At 33.3% G+C, this 12,216-nt stretch overlaps 1 protein-coding gene across 2 annotated transcripts in view; it reads left to right on the top strand.

Moving 5' to 3' along the window:
• LOC100648358 (rap guanine nucleotide exchange factor 2) overlaps nucleotides 1-12,216 on the top strand; it is a 250,571-nt gene that overhangs the window by 34,130 nt on the left and 204,225 nt on the right. The window contains exon 1 of one of the 2 annotated variants that reach the window (XM_048404838.1): nucleotides 1,101-2,233. The exons of the other annotated variant lie outside the window; for it this stretch is intronic. The gene's annotated coding sequence lies outside the window, so the exon portion shown is untranslated. Of the gene's footprint in view, nucleotides 1-1,100; nucleotides 2,234-12,216 lie in introns of those variants that run through there. 2 annotated transcript variants of the gene reach the window in all.

Raw genomic sequence — 12,216 nt, 5'->3', positions numbered from 1 at the left:
AGCTTGTAATTGGCGTAGAAGAATTAAGCTTGTTGTATATGTATTATGAGAAATCATTGATCTTTGATATAATAATAATAATAATAATAATAAATAGGATGACAAAATATGTCTATATATACAGACTGTACTTTAGATCCAATAAGGAAAAATATCAAAGATAAAAAAAGGATTCGAATAACTTTATGATAGGGTTACTTAAGAATTAATAAAAGAAACAACAAGATTTGCAAAAATAAAGTAATATACACGCGATATCGAACTATGATGATTACAATTAAAGATTGCAAGAAAAAATATTCCCAATGTTAATACATTAATTGAATAAACTTCCCTCTTGATAAGTAGATTTTATTTAATAACTTTTTATTTAATATTATTTAGTAATAAGTAGTTTTATTCTCTTAGGAAATAGGATAGCCAAGTTGTCAATGCACACGATATTTAATTGTCTGTCGCGTCACTAATAACGAGTTAAATAGTCTGTCTGTAGATGTAGATGACGTAAAAATTGCTCATAACCGAATTTGACGAATTACAAGACTAATTACTTAGCTGACTATCATAACCATATCTTACCTTACACAGATAAACAACTTGCCAAGGTTGGGCTTCTTTGAATTGGAGTAACACACTTAGACGCACTTGTAGCAAGTAATTTGAGATAAAATAAGCTCGTATTTCGACTAATACAGGTTTACACAAGGAAGAAGAAGGGAATGTATAAAATTGTGACGTGATCTTAGAAGGATTTTCGAATCGTCAAGGGTCGATTGCACCCTCCACATAGGTAACTTTGCCTTTGCCCGCGAAAATCTAATTACAAATCGTGGCTGACAATTTTTGCTGTTTCCGTTTGTTCCGTTAACTTCTGTGGAATAATCGACTTTTTCGGTGTAATTAACACGATAACGAAATAAACGAGACGGAAATAAAGTGCTACGCAATTGGGTTACGAGCAAGCTTCTCTGCTATTTTAGCGAAAATGAGCGCAACTTTTAGATCTTAATCGGGTTGGTTAAATAGCTGTCGGAGCAATCCTTCCTCGATTAACTTTTACTATAGTAGATACGTTTGTTTGCGGAGTAATTAGCCATTTCGAGGAAAGATGAGAGATTTTTGAGAGAGAGAGAGAGAGAGAGAGAGAGGGGGGGGAGAAAAGATATAACGATGTAAATTGTGCAATACGTGCGTGTAAAAGTCGTAACACGAAAAAGACGAGTGATAATGTATACCGATACTAATGTTGGAGATATTAACTTATTTCGAGGTATTTATAGTTTGTTTCGGAAGTTTATCCGGATGTTTATACTTTTCTTAATTGAACAGCGAATAAAGTCCAGATTGGAAAGAATTTTGGACGAGTAAACTGTTGGTCTGCAAGTTTTCTTGCTGAAATATCTCGAACAACCTTCGAACATATCTAAGAAACTTTGGTAACAGTGAAACTTCAGTTTTCTTCAATATCGAACTGGTACATAAACTAAGGAGGGCAGAGTAACTTTTCAAAAACTAATTTTATCACGTAACCATACTGCTCACAAGGAACTGCAACCAATGCAAATATTTTTCTCTATAATTTCGTAAAATTGCATGCTGTCCAATCATGCAAAACAAACAAAATGTCAAAACAAGCAAAACAGCGTAGTTTAAGAACGAACGAGGATCGGATTCAGACAGTATTTATATTAATTAGTCCTAATTTTTGAACTAGTTTAACCATAATGATACTACGTAGTGAAATAACTACGGTGGAGAAAAGTGTTCGTTAATAAAAAATATCATAAGAGAACAAATGGAATAGATTAACGTATAAGAAACATGGACCATATCTATATTAACTTATCTCGTAATAATTGTTCGCGTAACGACATAGTGGCTAGAGCTGGGGCAAAGTCGAATTAATAAAATGTTATAAAAGAAAAAGGCGCGTAGATTAGCGGGAGGGACAGAGCGTACCCGTTAATGAGGATGTACGCGTATTATGATGGCGTAGGTCGGTCGTTGCGTTTCTAATCGTTGCGTGTGGGGTATGTTGGCAGTGCAAATGGTAACGGTAGCGTTGGCTTATTACGTTGACAGCGATGCAGACGCGGTGGTAGTAGGCCAAGGATCTCTCCAGAGGTCGGCTCTCGTTTAACAGACAATCAAAGACGTTCGATAGCCGCGTTTCAGCGCCGTGGAGGCGATTAACACTTGGAAGCGGGTGTCCTAGAAATCTAGGATAATTCAGGTAACGGGATTCTTTCGTAATCGCGTTAGGAAAGAGTTCGCAAAGAAAAGAAAAAAAAAAAGGACGAGAGGCCGACAATGTCGAACGAACAATGTTCCGTTCGTTCGAGCGTGTTTTTTTACCGATTTTTCAAGTCACGCTGAATTTGGAGCATTCGTGTGCGCTGAAATGAAAATTTGTCTAAAAAGTTGTCATGGCCAGTTCGGTGTAACGTTTGGATTATCTGTTTTAGAGAATTTGGGTTAGTTTATCGGTGCTTGAAGTAGTTTGTTATTTTGTTAAAAGTTTGGTGTTTCTAGATGGATCGTTTATGATTTTTATAACATTGATCTTTTTTGCGGCGGAGTACTGTGAAGTATAGAGAACATAAAGTATGTATGTATGCATGTATTATCTTACCCTTGCTTCAGTAAGCAAGGAACCTACGTAATAATATATTTTCAGAAAAACTGTAACATAAAATTCAAACAAAAATATGAAGTAGATCTGAAATATCAAATATGAAAAATTTATTAACAGAAAAATATAATTCATATTAAAATGGGTTAGAGAACGCAATGGGGTTAGGATCAATAATATTATTTCTGACATATTGATCGTCTCTAAAATTCCACATTGCCATTTTCTCCTCTATACGCAGTCGTAATAATAGCACATCTGTTGTTCACAATTTTAATAAAAAAGGAAGAAAGTTCTTAGCACTGTTTTTCGATCGAGTCTCTAATTCCTCGATTCAGGTTAATAATGAAGTAGCCGTATACCACCGTTAGCTACTTTCTTTATAGGGTTTCATAATGATTGACAGTGCGAAGCGGGACAGTCCGTGTTTGTCAGCAGTTTGTCGCCGCTTCTATACCGTAGGGAGCTGAACGAACGATCTAGATTGAATCCAGAGATGCTGTCAACGATATTGCGGACACCGTTTGGTGTCACAAAGAACCGTTTGTGTGCGGCTGCACACCGCACTACGATATGCCCCCTCGTTTCGTGCATCGTTTCAATCCGTGCCACGTTTTATAACCCTTTTTCTCCCTTGATGTTCTCGCGTAACGCGATCGAAGCATGGAATACCTGTTATGATTACGTATTCCACCGTCTTTTCGTTGGTCGATTTAAAGGATTTACTTTGAGAGGTAGCATCAATATTTCTCATATCAAACATGATTTAAGAGATCGTGGATATTTCATCGAATGCATAAAGCAGGACACGCTCGGATATTTATTCCAGATTTATGAGAAACGAAATTGAACCGAGGAACACATTAAACTACCATTGGCATTACCACTGATAAATGTCGAAGATACTGTCTACTTGAAAAGCAATTGCAAGCAGTAGAAGCGACGTAAAGTAATATATTGAAGTTTGTGATATAATCGACGATAGTGATATAAGTAATTTAAGATGAAGTGATATAGATGACGATTAACCTGGGAGACATTATTGAAATTGTGTTGGAAATAGGTCTATAGTATTTGAGAAAGTCTTTCTAACCGAATCGTTAAAGAAATAAAGAAGAAGATGTGATTAGATGGTTAGCAAATTGTCATTAATGGGATTCAAAAATAGCGTAATTAAATAAAATGAATAAACGAATAAAAGAACCAAAGGTGAAAATTCAAATTTGTAATGTATTTAATAAAGTGATATTAAATATGTTGTTAGAAAGTAACGATTAAGTATGTCGAAACTGAACAGAGCAAAAAAAAGATGGTACAAAGAAAATGATAAAACTTCAGTTTTTTTCGATTACGAAATGGTACAATACATTGAACGTTTGGCTAAGGAGGGCAGAATAGCTTTGTAAAAGCCAATTTTAGCATATAATAATATAATGCATAACTGTACCGGTCACAAAAGTTTTAAGACGATGGAAATATTTTTATTTGTAATTTTATAAAATTACATCCGGCCAAAATAAACGAATGTCCAAGCGAGATAGTATAGCTAAAACGGAACGAGCTAGGATCAGATTAAGGCAGTATTTTTATTAACCAGTCTTAGTTTTTGAACCAGTTTTCGAATAATTATTCAAAAACAAACTAGAGTCCGATATTATTACCAATTTCTCTATGCTTCATTGGATTCCGATTCATTGGAGTCCGATATTATTACCAATTTCTCTATGCTTCATTGAATTTTCATGTTACGCAGGATTTCAAAGTACCAAAGTTATCTGATGCAACGCTTAATGCCGCTAATAAAGGAACGTGAAATATTGAAATGCGATCCTACCCGTTAGGGATTAAAATAGATACGATCTTGGATTAAGGTAATTAATGAGTTTGTCGTCGAAAACAACGAATTTATGGGACAATCTATGTATAATTTCCGAGAAATTAATAATATCAGGCATTTTGTCCGCTGATTCATTTGTAAAATATTTGCATTGTTGAATGGCTAAGTTCTTTATGATTCCTGTGATTCATCTGATGAAATAAACGTCCAACTGTACAAAAAATATCGATAAAAACGTTTATTGTTATATCCAATTGTTATGCGCGAATAAGTTTGATCTGTGTTTTGGCAAAAATAAAATTTACCAAAAATTCTTTGGAAACTTGTTGAAAGTTGTTACGAATCGGTTGATTTTACTGCCTATTAAATATTCATTATTTAACAATAAACCGGCGTAGTTTCGCGCAAACGTAGAACAAACGATCATGCACGGACATCTCTGTATCCTCGAGTGAATTTATGCGAATGATTAATCTTTCGGAATTGTAAATTGTTTTTCACGTTTCACGGTTCATGTACGAACGATGATGTACCCCTAGAGTCGTTACTCCGCAACGATAAGCGTAATAATTCGTTTTACGCCCGCTGTTACGTGTCTGCTTTACGTTCACGGAATACTTTTTTCTGTGACCGTCATGCTATGATTACGTCTCTACTTATTATAATTTGCGGGTCATCAAAATGATCAGCCAATCGTTTCTGGTTTTTCTGAATTCACGACATTCGTACGAAGTAGACTGGCACTGTCTTTCAATCAAAGTTTAATCATAAAATTTTTCTGGTATATAATAAAACAATGTTGGATTGTGACATAAATTTCGTCCTATTTTTATATTTATTATGTAAATAGGACGAATATTTGTTGCAGTGTAATATTTTCTTTTATGAATTTTGTTCATTGGCTCGTATTTTAAGTCGACTCATAGCTTGGAAATTTATGCTATCGTTATAGTCAGCTTCAATGACATTTATAAAATTAATTCTTATTTTCATTAATTGAATATTAATTTTTGATATTCGGCGACTAATTAATTTACAATAATTACATTATTTTATCGGTATAATCTTAACCCAATTTATGTAACAAAAATAATGAATGTGATCGATGATACACTGGCCATGCAAATCGTGTATCTTAATATAATTGAAATACATCTACACCCATAATAAATGATTCACAGCATGATGAAACGTAATATCTAGCAAATGGTAAGTGGAACGTAACATCGTATATAGAATTGCTCTAAAAGAGCGAACTATGTACTATATGTATGTAACATCTTCTTTATCAAACTTACGATGTCAAATGTTATCGATACGTTCCTGAAAACCTTTCTGTAGATAATCAAACGTAGTGAAATGTAATTGTCGCTGTAAAATAGCGAAATAGATTAATCAAATATAGGAGTAAATCATGATAATTGATAAATATCGGAAATTACATGATTCTTTTAATGTACATTGATCATTTTAAAAAATTGTCATGCTTGATTTAAAAGTATTTAGCTGCAATAAAATTATGAACGATGTATGTTCTATTTTACATTGTTTTACTAATAAATATATAGTGCAATGTAGGTTAACAAAATTTATTGGTTTACGCGGTGTCCGACTGTTAACTTAGGATTGTAATATTCAGGTTTATGTCTGGCACATTCAATCGCGATTATCTTTAAGTTAAATATCAATCCTTATTATTATTATATGCGCTCGGGAAATGACAGAATTTTTATTGCATTTTGGTCTTTCTAATTTTGTATTTTAATACTTCATGGATTCGCTAAATTTTAGGAGAATGTATTAAGATAAAACATTTTATATTATTTCGCTGCTGTACCGTATAAATGTTTGTAAAATCGTATCAAAGTTTCCTCAGAAAAGAAACTTTTTTAATAATTTTATAATAATGGATTAAACAAGAAATAATTTTTTTTTAATGTGCGTTTGATATTAAGCGTATAAAATATCAAATATGTGAGATATCGCGGGGACGTATTTTTAAATTAACACGTGACGAATGTAATATTAAACAAATAAGCTTTCAAGGATAAATTAAATTCACAAAATAATTAAACGCATGAAGTTTTCATCGTAACATTATAAAAGTAACATTTCGAGTAAATTATGCACGAGAAACTTAATGTAGAAGTAAACCTAATATTTTTGGGAATCTTAAAGGATTAGTTTTAAATTCTTTCCTAAAATAGTTATTAGACAATGAACTCATTGTTCCGATGAAATCAACAAATTCCTTTTCTCAATATTTCGTCGTGGATTCATTTCGATTATACGAGACTAAACAAACGAGACACGACAGCGGGCCGAAAATGTTACGACTGGTAATTCCTGATGTTAGCTTCGCGTTGGTCCGGTGCACTGTGCCTTTAACGAGACGTGTTAACCAGTCACCGGTAAAAATATCTCTGTATATAGGCCATGTACCGAAAGTTCATCCCGTATAGTGAAAATGGGAACTGCAAGCTAGATAGACCGGCTCTAATATCGAATGCATCAGCGAGCTTGCATAATTACCATCTCTAATTTCGTGGAATGGCGCGTCGAGGTGCGCGGGCATCGCTGACGTTCCACGAATGAAATTAATCGACTGGACAGGTGTATATTTTATCTTTTTTCCTTTCTTTTAACATCTTTCATGCAGAATAAAAAAAAAGCGAAAGAAAAAGGAAGACACGTGGAAGATGAGTTATAGTACAAACTAGATATTAGAGAGCGTTAAAATGAATTTTTTTTAAATGGATTGCACGATGCAATCGGGGTGAATGACGTTAGTGGATAATTTAAGAAAAAAAAAGAAATAAAGAAACTTGCGAGGAATATCTCGTCTCGAGATATGTGTAGTCCTTTTTTTCACGATCATCTAAATAGGTGTAATTAATTACGTAATCTCTGTATCATTCTTCGAACACGAAATCCTGTAATTAACGCTGAGCACCGCGATAGTATCTCGAAGCAGAGAAATTTCCTCACGTGTATTCCTGCGTGTCTTCCTATGCAATAATAGTGAAAAATCAACGCGTTTACGTACAATGATAATAAATCGCATTTTGATGGTGAACTTCCTGATTTAAGAAGAAGACTTTAATCTTCGATTATTGGTGGAAAAATGTTCATAAATCAATTAGGTAGATATAAATATTATTTTATCTTAGCCTTTGTTCAGTAAGTAGGTTTTCTATCACGTATTATTAAAGCGTGGATATTTATGCGAATTCATATTTTTACGAAGTTCGTGAAAAAAATGGAACGTAGATAGAAAATTGTTTTACTTTTTAGACATAACGTGTACTATACTTTGGATATTTTATGTATCTTTATACATTACGTGTGTTTTGTGCATTCTTTGCAATCCTAATTTTTCATAAGTACATAAAAATCTATAATCTACGTATTATCAATTTTATTTACATTATCTATATATCGTTTTAGATCTTCGTATTGATATTCGCTCTCTTCCCCAATTACTTCTTTGTCTTCTTTCGCTCGTTCGTTCCTTGCCGTCTATTTGTTTCTATTTGCAATTTAGATCATCTTCTTTTCTCTTTTTCTGTCTCGTCTCTCTTAGCCTTCTAGCTAATTCAGACTTTTGGTTGACCTGTTCTCGTCTATCAGGTATTTCTTCTACATTGGTCCATTGTACAAATACATTACCATTTGAAAGACTAAAATTCTTTTTAATTTTGAGTTATCGTTTACGGGGGAAAAACAAAATAAAAAATTATTGCTTCGCTATTTCTTGTTTTCAGTAAGTTCATAAGTTTTCCTTCTATGGTACGAATATTACGAATACGATTTCTATTCTAATTAATGAACCTTAAACGATTTATTAATTATAAAATTTTCCAATTCGAGATTATTTTCGTGCATCGTGCGACTCGCATAAATAATTCATTTCTTCAAAAATAATTAAATTTTTCCAATACAAGTATCGAATTGTTAAAAACTTCTGAAAGATTTTTCTTTTATAGTTGTACGAATTAATTAAAAATATTGTATAAATTCAAGCATCCGGCCATTGGAAAATCCAAATTTACTTTTACAATACATATCAAAATTAATTCAGTACAATAATAGAAGTAATATATAATAAAAACAACATCAACGAGAATGATAGGTAATAGATTAAATTCTGATATCGAATTTTCAATATCAACTCAGATCAAATTTCAAATTCATTTTACGATCAAATTTCATTGCCACGTAATCATCAAAATAATAGCCTTTATTTGTAATCGAAAATAAATGTGTCGATTAAATTTTTACATTGCCATTCTAAATCAAAATTCTCGAAATATAATAAATTTATAATCGATTTTTTGGTATTTATTAAAAATGTTTCCTTGTTTTCGAAGATTGATAAATACGCATAAATTAAAGAGTACTCGTCAATATTTGTTTGATAGATCCATATAAACGAGTTTGCACAAATTCAATATCTTTATTCAAATTATAAATGTACATAGGTGAGAGAGAGAGGGAGGGAGGAGAGAGAGAGAGGTGATCTCGACGGTCGAGATCCTGAGGACGTTCCTGGCTGCGCGTACGCGCTGTTTTCTTCCTTGACATTCCGTTTCACGCGAGACCATAGTACCTATACGGACACGGACGAGTTGTGAACGAGACGCCGGCTCAGCAAGTTTCTTTTTGAAAGGAAGAAAGAGTCAGGCGGACTACGCGAAGATGAAGAAGCAGGGGAAGGATAAAACGAGTAATAGGAGTCCAAACAGAAACGATCTGCAAGGTCGATGCAGCCCGTTCCTCTCTTGGCCTCTCTTCGGCTTTGCTGCTGTTGCTGATGCTTCTTCTGCCTCTTCACCACGTTTTCCGACGCGATCCTCTTCTCATTTTTATCGATACGATTTAATTATCTGCCACGACTAAAACGATGGAAACTCTTTTCGTATGATACTTTCCGACTTCTTTTGAAATTAGAAACTGATCTCTCGAATCTTAAATCGCTTTTGCTGATTTAACGCGAAGATACGTCTCCGTGATTGGAATTTTTAATCGGGATCTTTTTTGGAAGAAATTATTAATCGAAGGCGGGAGGAGTGTTTCATTGGAAAAATTGATTGGAATTGATTTTCATTGGATCGATTAAAATGCGGCTATAGATATATTACTGTTTAGGTATGTAAGTAAGTATGAAGATAAATCGAAATTCTGATAAAATGAGATTGAGATGATCTTAATTACAATCCTAAATATAGATTTTATAAGTTCTAAGGAATGAAAAACTTATAATATCTATAATAAATACTATAATATAATAATCTATAATAAATAATAAATAATAAAAGCTGTGTATTTTTAATTAATATAAATTTTATAAGTTCTAAGGAATGAAAAACTTATAATATCTATAATAAATACTATAATATAATAATCTATAATAAATAATAAATAATAAAAGCTGTGTATTTTTAATTGACATAATCACCCATTTATACGGAAATGCTTGAAGCATTGAAACTCTAAATAAGTAATACACATGAAGCTTCCCATAGCAAAAGAGGAAAAAAATGTATTTTAAAAACGAATTCTTGGATTGTTAAGAAGATTGATATTTTCAATCAGCAAGGTTAATTACACCACGAATGCTAGCTAGAACTCGTATAAAAGTTTACCAGGCAGCATATCCAGGCAAAGATTGAAATTGTCTCACCGAAGAACCATTGTTGCGAAAGTCCGTTCTGGCACAGCTTATTATCAGCCTCTGCTTCTTCTGTCTCCGTTTTCTGCAAGGATAGAAAGGCCAGATCCCGTAGGCCGTTGTTATATACGCGGTTCACCATTTTAGATCCCGCAAAATTGCGTCCCGTTGATAGAATAGCTGGAGTCGGTCGGAAAAAATCGTCGCCCCGTCGTCGTCGATTACTCCAGCAACATTTTGCGGACTATCGGCCACCATTCAATTTGAAAATCACTGCTCAGCAGCTGTGTATCGTCGAATATCGTCTGACATAAAAGAGTAGATTTTAATCTGAAGTTTAATATCTGCCTTGACTGCGCTGTTTCACGAAGAAAAACGACGCTTGCTCTTCTACGTTAAATTTTTCAATATCCAAATGAAATTGAATTTACAATCTTTTAAAACTTGGAATTTTTAGATCCTTGAATTTATGAAATGTAGAATTTTCTAAAATCTAGAGTTTCTATAATTTGACGGTTTTAATACTTAAAACTTTCTAATCTTAAAATCTTTGAAACGTTGAACTCCAAATTTTTTGCTAGGCGAGTTGTTAAATTTTTAGGTAGTTGAATTCCTAAATTTTGCAATTTTTTAATTTTTACCTCTTTGAGCTCTTGAGTTTCTTTGATTTCAACGCTTTTCGTTTCGAACGGAAATTGTAATATATGGCGTAAAATTTTCTAGCAAAGAATAGGAAGAATAATGCATATTTACAGAATGAAACGGGAAACTGTTAAATGTATGCTTTGTCACGTTACTACGATTTACGATAGATATTTTATATAGCCGTAAAGATGTATAATGGCTACGAAGAATTTCAATATTTGAAGGAAGTATGCTCGATATTTCAAATGTTTATACTAAAATGAAGGAAAAATGCAGATCCGTTGTCGAAGGAGAAGATGAAAGAAAAAGGACAGAAGAATCGAACGGAGCTTGGACACGTCTTATGAATCGATCAGTCTTCGTTTCCGACCGGAGAAACTTATTTTTACGCCTTTCAGCGAGAGATGCAGTGCCTTTAATTATGTAGAGAAATGTTCATTCATCGGAAATTTTATGCACCATTGACGTCAAACAGAAATGTAAATAAAAGGCAAGGCAGCTACTATTTTCCTATACTACCGTAATTTGATTGCAACACATTTCAAAATCTGCTCCAGAAACTCAACATTCACTTTGTATTTCTCTTACTAAAACCATATACTTAAACGTCGATCTAAATGCTAACCTAACCCCAATCTCGGATTTCAAATTTTTAGAAGCTTGAATATTTTTACACTTAAGAAATATATTCACGTAAATTTTACATAGTTCTTGTATAAATCTCTCAAATGTCGAGTATTTAGATCTATCGGTTTCTTAATTTGATTACATTGATATACGAGGTACGGCGATTGACTTCAGTTTCAAACGTTTCCTTTTCAACTCATCAAAATTCGATTTCCATTCATTGAAAGTTTAAGGCGATATTATATTTTTACACTTCCAACATTCACAGTCGCATACACACATATAGAGTCTTTTAAAGCAATTACGCGGCTGCCTTATACGAGGGCGCGGCGGCAATTTTCTTATCGCGTTAAACGAGTACCGCGTTAGATGGGGTTCTACTGTAATGTAAAATACTAAATAAATTAAGATTTACTAGAATCTTCCAATAAATATAATAAGTAGATTCAGATAATCGCAGCAACCGTGTATGCTCTATATGATATGAACATATATATGATATGAAAATCACGAGGGCGCAGCAGCAATTTTTGTGAGTCCTGTTATAACCAAGCGTTCTCAATAAAGCAAGATCTATCAGAGTTTTCGGTAATTATATAGAAAAAGGGCGCACCTCGTCCATTTTAACGATTTCGGGCAAATATATTGCCGAGATCAACATTCTGGACAACTTTTTCCTATTCATAAAATCGCGCGAAGCAAAAATTACGTGAGGTTACCGCGAAGCGGCCGGATATTAATCTAATTTTTTTATTTATATTACTGACGATCAGCATCAACGAGTTAAGTTCAGATTGGGCTATC

Source organism: Bombus terrestris, chromosome 4, assembly GCF_910591885.1.
Source record: "Bombus terrestris chromosome 4, iyBomTerr1.2, whole genome shotgun sequence".
Classification (NCBI taxonomy): Eukaryota; Metazoa; Arthropoda; class Insecta; order Hymenoptera; family Apidae; genus Bombus; species Bombus terrestris.
This window is presented reverse-complemented; position numbering and strand designations above follow the sequence as displayed.